The following is a 12354-nucleotide window of genomic DNA, read 5'->3' as shown; positions in this document are numbered from 1 at the left end:
TTGTATCACTACAGCATTACTCATAATTGATAGCATTTCGTTACATATATCGTGTGATATCCATTTTCTCTCTCTCTCTCTCGTTCAAACCACAACTTAAGGATAGGGCTGTCTTCATTTCTCAATCGGAGCAAATGATTGTAATTGCTTTTGTCGTCAGTGTGACCCCTTATAGCAAGTCCTTGAACAGCCAAATAACGCGTAGAAGAAAGCATCTTCAGTAGGGCAATTCTACTATCTTCCATTTGAATTCTTTTACCATCAGAGAGCTGGGAAGATACACTGATCTTGCTATTTAGAACATGAAGTTTTGAAAACGATTCTCGATGACAATCAGAGCTTTCATGTGTTCTCATTCTTTCCAGCGCTTTCTTCCAATGACGGAAACCAGTTTCAACAAAGGTTAACTCCATTTTTGATGAAAACCTCAGAAGTTTTTTCTCTTATGCATCTTTGCAAATTTTACAAAATGCCGTATTTACTTTAGCGTCATAAAACAACCAAGGAAACTTCTCACCCCAATGTATATGAAAGGTTCTTTTATTTGATATAGATTTGTCTGTAGATGAAGACGGCATTGAAATTTCCTCTTGCTTTCCCTCAATAATAGAAGCACTACTATCAATATTGTCAATCACTGAAATAGAAGATTCATTTTGCACTTTTTTTTCGTTCTCAGTATAAAACGATCCATTTTTCAAATGTTCAATTAACACTAGTTACCTGCAAATAATGAATGAGTGAATAAATAAAACACACACTTCACTGAAACTCAAGCTTTTCTTGTTCCAAAAAAACTAAAACCATAACACGTCACCACAATAATGTTTTATTTTTTCTGTCAACACTATCGATAAACGAACGCACCAACGCACTGACACGACGCGAAATCTTTGGAACAAAACACATCGGAATATACGTTGTTACTGACTATGTTTTCTCCACAAAATGACCGAAACTCAATATTTGAAAATACAGAATGATAAAAAAAATCAGAAAAAAGGAAGGGAAGCTGCAACCAGGGGTCATAAACCCCTATATAAACTACTATGTGTTGCAATTCCTAGCAGGGAAAGTTCAGAGGGCTTCCAGAATTCCTAGAAAGAAAGACTTGTATACTTGTCCTTTACATCCGCTCATGTAGTAATAAAACGACGGCAATTCTCTCTCTCTCCCTGTTTGTTTTGATGCCCCAGAAAGGCAATGCTTACTAATACAGTCACCAGTAAAGATTTGAAGCTGGAAGCGGGAGAAAAAGTATTATCTTTTCTCTTTTCAAAAAAAGTTGTCAAACGGAGAAACAGTTGTTTGGCGATACTAATTTTACTAAAGAAAACTAAATATTATATATAGCTTTTTTCAACAAATAGTATGTTACTAAGCATTGCGAAAGTATGAGGAAAGAAGGTGGCATTCTTGCAGAATCCCACACACAAAGTTACAAACTTTTCTTTTTCAACAAGCCTTCCGCTGCCTGGCTTCAGGATGTAATTATACAAGATAACATTGAAAGAATAACAGATCAAAAGCAGGAATGTACATTGTGGAAATATGAGCATAGTATAATAATCCACAATTACACAACAATGCTCTCTAAAAAAAAGGATTTATATATGTATCCATCTATCTATCTATCTATCTATATCTATATCTATATCTATATCTATCTATCTATCTATCTATCTATCTATCTATCTATCTATATATATATATATATATATATATATATATATATATATATATATATATATATCCAGGGCGTAACTAAAGGTCGTTTACAACGCTTGGGAGGTGATTTCTCACATGAAAATAAGCAAAAAGTTTATGTGTCAGTTTCTTCAATTCGGTGTCATTTCTGAGTTACAAGCTGTCGCAAGTGGCAGCAAAACAACGTGTGACAGCTCATTGCGGACAAAGCAAATGTGCAACAGCAAGCGAGTCTACACAGTTTAGAGAAAGTAATGCCTGAATAACATAATGTTGTCAAAAGCAAGGCAGTAGGGACGCGGCACAAGGAGTTCCTTTTCTCCATCCATTTTCCGCATGTCAGTCTGTCCACATAAGAAAATTCCATTTGAGAAATTCCTTTTGCCGCGTCCCTACTGCCTCCTTCTCACACCATTATGTTATCCAGGCATTACTTTCTCTAAACTGTCTAGACCTGCTTCTTGTTGCACCTTTCCTTTGTCCGCAATGAGGTGTCACACGTCGTTTTGCCGCCATTTGCGACAGTTTGTAACTCGGAAACAAGCCGAATTTAAGAAAATGTCACATAAATGTTTTGCTTGTTTTCGTGCGAGGAATCACCTCTCAAGCGTTGTAAACGACCTTTAGTTACACTCTGTAAATATATATATATATATATATATATATATATATATATATATATATATATATATATATATATATATATATATATATATATATATATATATATATATATATTGTTACACAGTTATGCCTCGAAGTCCTAAGCCGGACTCAAATTATGGGTCGAGACGCCCGCGCTTTTCAAATTGTGTGTGCAGCAAGGAAAAGAGAGAAAGGGAGAACGGAGTCAGTTGAGGCTCTGATTGTATTAGCAACCTGATGCCTTATTGACACCAACCCACACGCGTGTAATAGTGGTATGACCCTGGCTTTGATTTACTCAGATCACAGCGCCGGGTCCCGGATGCAAATTTAGTTAATACCACGCAAGCGATAAATACATGAAAAAAACATTATGTATTTGGAGCTATGCGTGAAATAAGAAACGTAAATGAAAATATAAAATAGATAACTCAGTCCCGGCGTGATGGGGACAAATCATAGAAAAACTAGAAGTCTTAGCCACTATTGAGCATGCGCGTAAAGAAGCTTCTCCAAGCTCGTCGAGGCTCGTGACGTAGCTTTCGAGCGACGTCAGAACTGGCAGAAATGCGTGGGACGAAGCGCCTATATAAGCGAGGCCTGTTCGCCGGCTCGGGTGATTCTCCGGCCTGCCGTCAACCAGTGTACTTCGCTCTTGATAGGGACGCTCGTCAGAAAATCAGGTATGTGATTATTTTTTCTAAGTTCTCCCCCTCTCGACTCGGGATGAGCACCTTGAGATTGTTTAGTGACAAATATGAAGTTATTTACAAAACGAGACCAAATTCCCTCTTCAAGAATTAACACTTTTCCTTTTGGGCCAATGCAAGTTGCGAGTACAGATTATCAATTTCACTATTTTCAATAAATCGCGGTTTAGCATAAAAACCTTTTAGCACCCATTTGGTTACGAAGGGGTTGTGCCCATAAACGTGATGTAGTAATAATTTCAAGTTGTAATTCCAAATAACCGATTTGTGAGATTCATCTGTATCCTCATTTTTTTTATTCTTATAAATAAAATGTAAAATTTAATGGTATCTTTAATTTAGTCAAGCTATCCCTCCCTATCTAGATTCAGCTCACAGTATTCATATGTTACCTGGGTTTCCATTTCCAGTACAGGCTCTACCTCTGAAATACGAGTCTCCCCCCATTATTGAGACTTTTAGTGCACTTTCTCATCATCTTCGAACCAGTAGGCCAAAGACGTTTCAATACCGAGGCTTAAAGGGAGTTGGACTCAGAACCAACTCTGTAATACTGGGTGGAGAGTAGAGGAGTGATCTCAAATACGATTTCACAAAAGAAAGTGTATACAAATATAATGCCAGCCTCAGAATAACAACATAACAGTTTTATGGTGTTCGGTGTTCGCCGGGTAACGAACTGTGTGTGCTGGAATCTCTAAACAAATCTCTGGTGCTCGTTCACTTTGTAGGGGAACCAAAAGTCAAAGTTGCGTTTCAGGGCAAATCGCGAGTGATTTTTTTTATCGAAGAGTTTTCGATATATAAAAGTGTAAAGTGTACGCGAAGTTTTTTTTTCTTCTGACTAGTCAAGTGGTTTATCTGTAATATGTAAAGTCAGTAAAGTTCAGTGGCGTACTTGGCCTAGGCGGTGTTCAGCTTATGACTCTGATATACAAGTATATTTTTTTTCTGCTCTAAGTGGTGCGTTTTACAAGGAGTGAAGTAACGACGAAAATTTCTATTCTCAACTTCTCTCGCTTTAAGTTGTTATAAGTCAGCGGAATAGTTGCTAGGTTCCGCAGAGCAAGACTCAGTTTACCTCACGACGTGTCTTGTGTAGTGATGGAAATGTAAAATCGGGACGCGAGTGTTAGGACAGAATTCAACTTTTGATTCATGTACTTGCAAAACCCTAAAATCTGCTTATGCTTCTGCTAGCTTTGGTGGGTTCAGTCAATTTTATCTCTGGGCAACAGAACCTCCCGTTTTACGGGATGAAAGTTCGACTCGTTTGTCCGGTGAAAAGTGGCTAAAATCCCTACCACTTATTTGGGGAGGATCACAGGCAGTTTATCTCTAGACAGCAGAACCGCCCGTTTCACGGGATGAAAGTTCGACGGTCTGTCTGGCGATAAGTGTCTAAAATCCTTTCCCATGCAAAGCTTGGGGGTCACAGGTATCTTATTCTCTTGGTCCAGCAGGGCCCCCCTGCACTAGGGGTGCATGTCCGACGGCTGCCTGGGAATAACTGCCTAAAACTCTCCCTTATGCAAATGCAACACCAAAAATCAAAATGCAGGTACATGATCCAATGGTTGGATGTTCGTAACCCCCCTGTGGGAATTTAAAAAAAAAGTTAAAAAAATGAAGTTTATAAAAAAAGGAAAACAAGTTAAAGAATAGAAGTAAAAAGTAAAATCATCATAAGTGAATAGCTAAACATTTTCTTCTATAAACAGCTGTCTAGTCACTTTCCGTTTCCCGTTCTAAAAAGTAAAGCAAAATTTATAAAGAAAGGGAAGTTGAGTATTCAAGTTCAAAGGAAGCTAAATAAAGATATCGAAATAATAAAAAGTCTCATAATACGTAAAAATTTGACGTAGCATTTCCGAGGGAAGTAGCTATCAGTGATTAAATTCCTACTATATCAGAGGAAATAGGTTGATTACCCACTGCCCTGGTTTAAGAGGCCACTGACATGAAAAACAGATTTATTCATCAAAAATGAGTTTCGCGCAGAAAATAAAAGAAAAGCTATTAGATTTAGGGCAATACCATTGTCCTAAGACGCCCACGGGCAAACACCGTTATATTTTGGATCGGTGGAATAATTATTATTGTATTGAATGCAATAAAATAAAAGTTCATGGGCATTCTCCTCCGCAATTTGACCGTTGGAAAAAGAATCCATTACCGAGATACTTGGATACGTGGAGTCAGCCCAGATATCTTGAACCAACGACCGCTAGGCCGCAAAAATCCTGACGCTCCGGCGAGTGGCTACGATCTAACGCCTCTTGCCGCATCTAGTCCTATCCCGACTAGAAATGATACAGAAATACAAAGTGCTGGTTCGAGTGATAAACCAACACCAGCTCCTAGGACGATATATGTAAATTCAGATACTGACGAGACCCCACCGGGGGTAGATCCAAAAGCTCTAGTGAATGAAGTAAATTTAAAAGATGAACTCGAAATTGCAGAGCTAATAACTGCAGGTCAGGAATGCCCTCAAGCAACAGTTGAGATAGAAACAACAGCTTGTGTAATACCTGATGTCCCCTCGAACCAAAGTCCCTTAGATAATAATAAGTTAGTTGATAAGGAAAATAGATTAAGTAACTTAGTGTTAAGTTCAGGGAATAAAGATATTGGAGTATCAAAGGAACCAGATAGCCCAGTAGCGCTATATTTCCCTATTAAATACGAATTGTCACATCCTGCAACGCCGTTAGAAATGCAAAGACCAACCTTTCAATCTTTTTATGCTGGTAGTAGTGATGAAACAGTTTATGCTGAGATCGGTCCTAGAACTATGTATGCTAACTTAAATACTGAATCACGAATCTCAACGAGTAAAGAACCAATTTATGAAAATATTGGTATCGAACCCCAGACTTCAACGAATAAAGAGCCAATTTATGCAAATATAGGAACCGAACCAAGGGAAACGAAAATTGAGAGTCCTGACGAGAATAATGAAAATGAATTGCGCTCTCTGACACAACCTAACTATAAAGCATTAATAGACCAGATTAAGCATTCATTACAAACGGAACTGTCCCCGGCAGTAGGAAACTTAATTCGACCTTTAACTAAACAACTACGAAACAAGAAAGTACAGGTCACAGTTGTTCGTCGCCAAGGTGACGACGAACAGAAATTAGGTATTCTTTTTCAAGCCGACCCGTCAGCCCCCTTTGAAGAGTTATTACCTGAGGAAAATGTAGTTGGAAATTTTGATATGGAAATACAGACCGACGTTGTCCAAAAGAAAGATGTTAGTGTTCAGACCGAATATAAGTTTCCTAAAATGACCAGGATTGACACAGATCGTGAACTTAAGGTTCTTCGGACAACAGCTACCCAAACCAACCCTGTTATGTTTGAAAATAGCCTAACCCTCTAAGAGAAACTGCAATATTTGGACAGTATAGATAACATACTCAGTGTAGTTTCTAAAGTTAAGTGGTCAAACGGAGATATTAGTAGTGCAGATTCAGATGGGAGTGAATCGTTGAAAGACGATTGGTTGGGATGCGAACTACAGAAATTACAAAACGAAGAAATAGCCAAATTTCAAGAAGACAACCCGGAGTCTTCTCCTGCGTCATCCCTGGAGGATGAGTCAAAACCTTCATGGAACTCCGAAGAAGAACTCCGATATGACCATTGGGATCCTCCCACGGTTTCTACTCCCCGAGCAGCGAACCAAGACCCTCCCACAGAGGATGGTGACCAGAGAAGTGACCTCGTCGCTCCTGCTCCAGTTGAGAGGAGGTTAGACGAAGAGAAGAAAAGTGATGATGCTTTTCCCTCAGTTTGCTCCGACCACCAGAAGCAAATTAAAGAAGAAGAAGAAGACCACGATTCCTGGTCTGAGAGTAGAATAAACGAAAACATTGGTAAAATATTTGATTACGCGGAATTTGGTGCGTCAGTAATTTGCTTAGATGAGGTAGAAAATAGAGACGATCCCTCAACCTCTCCAGCCCAACGTGAATCTAACAAACAAACCGATAGTGTTAAGAATAGTGGTTTACAACCCTCAGCTAGTGCTAGTTCTAAATTCAGTTCCTATAATGAAACTGGTGAATCACCTGCGACCAAGGAAATGAAAAAGTACCAACAAGAGGAAAAGTTAGATCCCTTACAGATAGCGTTTGTTTCGCCACCTAGTAGCGTAGTTACACCCACGACCCCAGTGGAGAAATTAGAGTTTAGCGAAGGGGAAAAGTCAGAAAAATCAGTACTTAGCGAACAAAATAGATCTTATACATCAGAATTTCGTCCAGAACAAACCTCCGATTTAGAAAATAGAAGCGTAACTGATACCGACTATAGGCCCGTTTCTGAAAATTTCAACACCTCAGCTTATTTAGACAGGTCCTTAGAACTGAAAGATGAGCTCGTTTCACATTCATCAAGTGAAGATAGGACCTCTGACAAGCAAAAATTAAATTTTTCGCCCTTTTTAAAATTGGATCCTGAGGATAAGCCTTGTATAAATTTAAAATCAGAGCAAGAAATTAAAACTAGTCCGGCTACCGAGCCATCTATACCATTTAGTTTTGAGAAACCTAAATTTACAGATACTGTTGTAACAGGCAAAGTTAGCAACCCTCCTCCCGACGGTGACAATCAAAATTCTACTATTGGTGTTAAACCACAAGCATTCAAGATCTATCCAAATGTTGAAATTCCCTCCTTCTCTGGTAATAGACATGAGTGTGTGGAAATTTACCTGCAAGATTATGAATTAGTGGCTAGCATATACGAATGGTCAAACCTAGAGATAGTAAATTACCTTCCTTATTGTCTGAAAGGGGAAGCTCTCTCCTTCTATTTAGTAGACCTAGCAAACCTTTCACCTTTAAACTATAACGAGATGACGGAAAAACTTAAAAAGGCATTTCCTAGTATTGAGTATACTGCAAGATTAGAATATGACTTTGATACAAGAAAACAACAACCCAATGAAAGTACTTTAGCGTTCATTTATAAGTTAATAAAGGATTTGAAATTCTTACGAGGTTGGGTTAATGAAAGTGAATTGATAAGTAAGCTTAGAATGAGTTTGTTACCAGACGTCCTAAATAAGCTGATGCTTGAAGTGGATGATTGTGATAATCTCGAACAGTGCCTGCAATATCTTAGAAAACTTCACACAGCACAAAAATTAGTTAGTCAGAGAATTAGCTATGACGTAATATGGGAAAATGACCGCTTGGACTGGTCAAGCATTAAAGAACAACACCAACCTGGATTTGTACAGATTAGTTCTTGTTACTCAGACGAAGTAGTAGCAGAACCGGGTTACAAAATGTATAGGAACACTCACCAAAATGCCTATGGCCTTGGCCATGGGCAGGCGCAGCTTTGTACAGTCAAGATAAAAATAGGAGACCGCTGGGCGCAAGGTCTTATAGACACAGGCTCAGAAATTTCGCTGGCTTCGAAAATCCTCTTACCCCCAAGATTCCCACTAACTGAAAGATTGAAGGGTTATGTAAAGCTTCGTGGCGTAGGTGCCCAACCCACAGATTACATTCCTGTTCTGAGAATAGCGTGTTGTTTCAAGGATCACTTGAAAACAACCAAACGAAGATTTCTAGATGTAGCTATAGTTGACCCACAGTTTTGCGCCTATGATGTCATTTTAGGGATAGATTTTTTGCACAAGTATGTCACAACCATTCATTCCAAATACTTGGAGCTAGCAGATAAAGACGGGAATCATGTTGAAGTCCTATGGTTCAGAATTCCAAAAGGTACATATGGGCATCGTCAAGGTGTGATTCATACCTTAGACTTAACACATGTTGAACGATACCCACCGTCAGTAGTAAAAGGATCGTTTAACGATTCCCAATCAATACAGAACGATAATGCTAGACAAACGGTTTTCTCTATCCCCCCTCATAGAAACAAACCAACTTATAGGAAACGGAACCTCCCACTTAGGAGTAAGGATCCGTCTCCAAAATTGGTTACCGGAAATCCCATAAATCCCGTCGCTAGAGTAGCTGATAAAAGACAAAAACTCCCTGCTAAAGAAATTACATCTCGAGTATTCGTGTGTTCCAGGAAAACTACAAAATTTCCCTCGGAGCCTACGAATAGAACGAATGTAAAAGTCAATAGGCGTAAAAAGGCAAGACGTAAACGAACTAAGAAAAGCAAGGTATCTTCCAGTGCTCCTGAGCTGGAACCTACCAATTCGCCTGACTTAGAAAAAGAGGGAAAAAATCTATGCAGTCTTGACCCTCAACCAGGCCCTAGTGGAACTTTGGTAGCTAGTTCTACAGTAAGTTCGGGTACAGAGATTATTCCCAGAAAGAAAAAGAATGCGTTTTATGCGACAAAATATAGCCAAAAGAAACAACACTCTGTAAAGCCACCCCTGGCCTCACAGGCGCCTTATGAGCCTGTAGAGGACCAATCAAATAGAGGACAGTTAGAAACATTAGAAAAACCTTTGATAACGCAAGGAAGTGTAAATGATCCAGCAACTCTCCCTCACCTAGAGAGTTCTGCACAGGATCATAATAAGAAAGAGGTCGTGCCAAACCCCTTGGGGTTGAGCGACGAAATTTTTGATATTTATCCGGACACTACCTATAAAGTGCACCTTCCAGCAAATGTCCGCGTGCCGTCCAAGGCTTCGCATGACATAGAAATTACGGCACCAACCGGGAACGTGCATATTTGGGAATTCATACCGTCCAAAGGAATTCGGTATTGGCACTCCTGTTTGATCCCAAGAGGTCCAGTGTTTACTGACAATGGAAATATTACTCTGACTATCTTTAATAGTTCAGATCGAACCAGATCTTTGTCTAAAAACCTTTATTTAGGGAAACTTGTTCCCCAGGTCGAGTCCTTAAATGACGAGACGGACAATGACGTACAGGCCGTTAATCAGATCATACACCTTACTAACAAAGATGAAACAGACGACGTGGAAGTCCCTGGACAACCCCAGAAAGTCCCCCAAACAAAGGAAGAATTAGCTCAAGTACTAAATATTGGTCCAAACTTAAACCCAGAAGAAAGAAACCAGTTGCTGGACTTATTGATGGAATTTAGGGATGTTGTAGCCTGGGACAAGTCTCGTCTGACTGCGGCTACCGATAAATTTATGTGCCCCTTGGAGGTCATCACAGATATTCCTGTTTCTCACCCCCCATATAGAGAAACACCAAAACAGAGAGAGATAGTCGCAGAAGAGATCCAGAGAATGTTAGACAGCAATATTATCCGGGAAAGTAAGAGTCCATATTCGGCACCAATTGTGATAGTACCTAAAAAGATGGCTCCCCGCGCATATGCGTGGACTTCAGAAGGCTAAATTCGATATTAAGGCCTAATTATACGCCAGTGCCGCGCATAGATGAAGTACTAGCGTTTTTAAATGGTACCAAATACATAAATAATTTGGACATGCAAAATCGATACCATCAATTATTAATCCGTCCGTGCGATATAGAGAAGACTGCATTCATCTGCAGTCGGGGGAAATTCGAATTTTTGACACTACCATTCGGCCTAAGCACGGCCCCGGTCCTTTTTCAAAATATGATGAATGTTATATTTGGTGACATTATGTGGAAGTATGTAATATGTTATTTAGACGATTTGGTTTGCCCTAGTCCTTCCTTCCCAGCTTTAATAGAAAGAACGAGAATTATTTTATCTCGACTCCGGGAGGCCAACTTAAAACTCAACCCTAAGAAATGTTACTTTGGTTACGAAGAAGCCTCGGTGCTTGGTCACATCGTCGGTAGACGACGAATTTGTGTAGATCCCGCAAAAACGGAAGCTATATCAAAGGTACCATACCCCACTACAGTCAAAGAAATACGGAGTTTTATTGGACTTTGTTCATTTTACAGAGCTTTTGTCCAAGGATTTTCTGTTTTACTATTGCAAAACCACTCATTGCATTGACTAAAAAGAACGCCAAATTCGAATTTGGAGAAACCGAGAAACAAGCATGGGATACCTTGAAATCTTGTCTTATATCTGCTCCAGTCCTTGCCCACTTTGACCCAAATCAGGACGTCATAGTCTATTCGGATGCCTGTCGAAACGGAATAGGTGGATACGTTGCACAGATTAAAGAAGAAAACAAAGAACACCCAATAGCCTATTTATCGAAATCTTTGTCTCCAGCGGAGCTCAACTACTCCACGGTTGAGCTTGAAGCGCTAGGAGTTACTAAGACGATTTTGCATTTCCACCTTCTATTGGCAGACCGTCCCTTTATTGTGCGGACCGATGCTCACGGCATATGTTACCTCAGAAATAATAAGATGCTAAATTCTCGTTTTATGCGTTGGGCCATCCGTTTGCAACCCTATCAATTTACGATTGAACACGTCAAAGGGCGCAATAATGTGACCGCAGATTTTTTGTCAAGGTGTCCGCTAAAGGATGAGTTACCCTCAAAATTTGGTCAAGAAGAAGACTGTGCAGACGTGTGCAACCTAGTGTTATGTCCCAAAATAGATATAAGAACAATGCAAAAAGAGGACGAGAAAATTAGAGAACTAATACAAAAGAAAAAAGATAACCCTACTGATCGTGCCCTAAAACCCTATGTTGTAGTTGACGATGTTTTATACCGAGTCATGAACAAAGATAAGAAACTAGTGATACCGGAAAAGGCTATTCCCGACATTTTACAAGAGGCCCATTCGTCTCCGCTGTGTGGAGGCCATACGGGATTTTCTCGCACTTACTCTAAAGTGAACGAACGTTACTACTTTCCTAACATGGGGAAAATAGTTAAGGAATACGTGCGCTCGTGTGACGAATGCCAAAGGGTGAACATCCCTCGAGAAAAGAAACAAGGTTTTCTTCACCCTTTACCTGTAAAAGAGGAACTATTCTCCCGTTGGAGTTTGGATATTTTTGGACCGCTACATAGTAGCGCAGGCTACAGTTATATCCTGGTTATCATAGAGTATCTTAGCCATTTCGCAATATTAGTACCACTGCGAAATATGAAAGCTCCGACAGTGGCTAGAGGCATGTTGGACGAGTTAATCACGTGTTTTGACCCCCCTAAAGAGATATTGACGGATAGAGGAACGAATTTTCTCTCAGCGATAATGGCCGAACTAAATGACTTATTTGACATTAAACTTGTTCGAACTGCAGCATTCAAACCGTCAACAAACGGGCTGTGTGAACAATTTAACTCTGTAATTGCAAACTTTCTAACTAAATACACGGCTAAACAGCCTACTAAATGGGCAGAATATGTCCGATTGTGTGCATATGCTTACAATATATCAACCTCACC

Source organism: Thermobia domestica, chromosome 6 (assembly GCF_964235325.1).
Source record: "Thermobia domestica chromosome 6, izTheDome1.hap1.1, whole genome shotgun sequence".
Taxonomy (NCBI): domain Eukaryota; kingdom Metazoa; phylum Arthropoda; class Insecta; order Zygentoma; family Lepismatidae; genus Thermobia; species Thermobia domestica.
Note: the sequence above shows the minus strand (reverse complement) of the source record.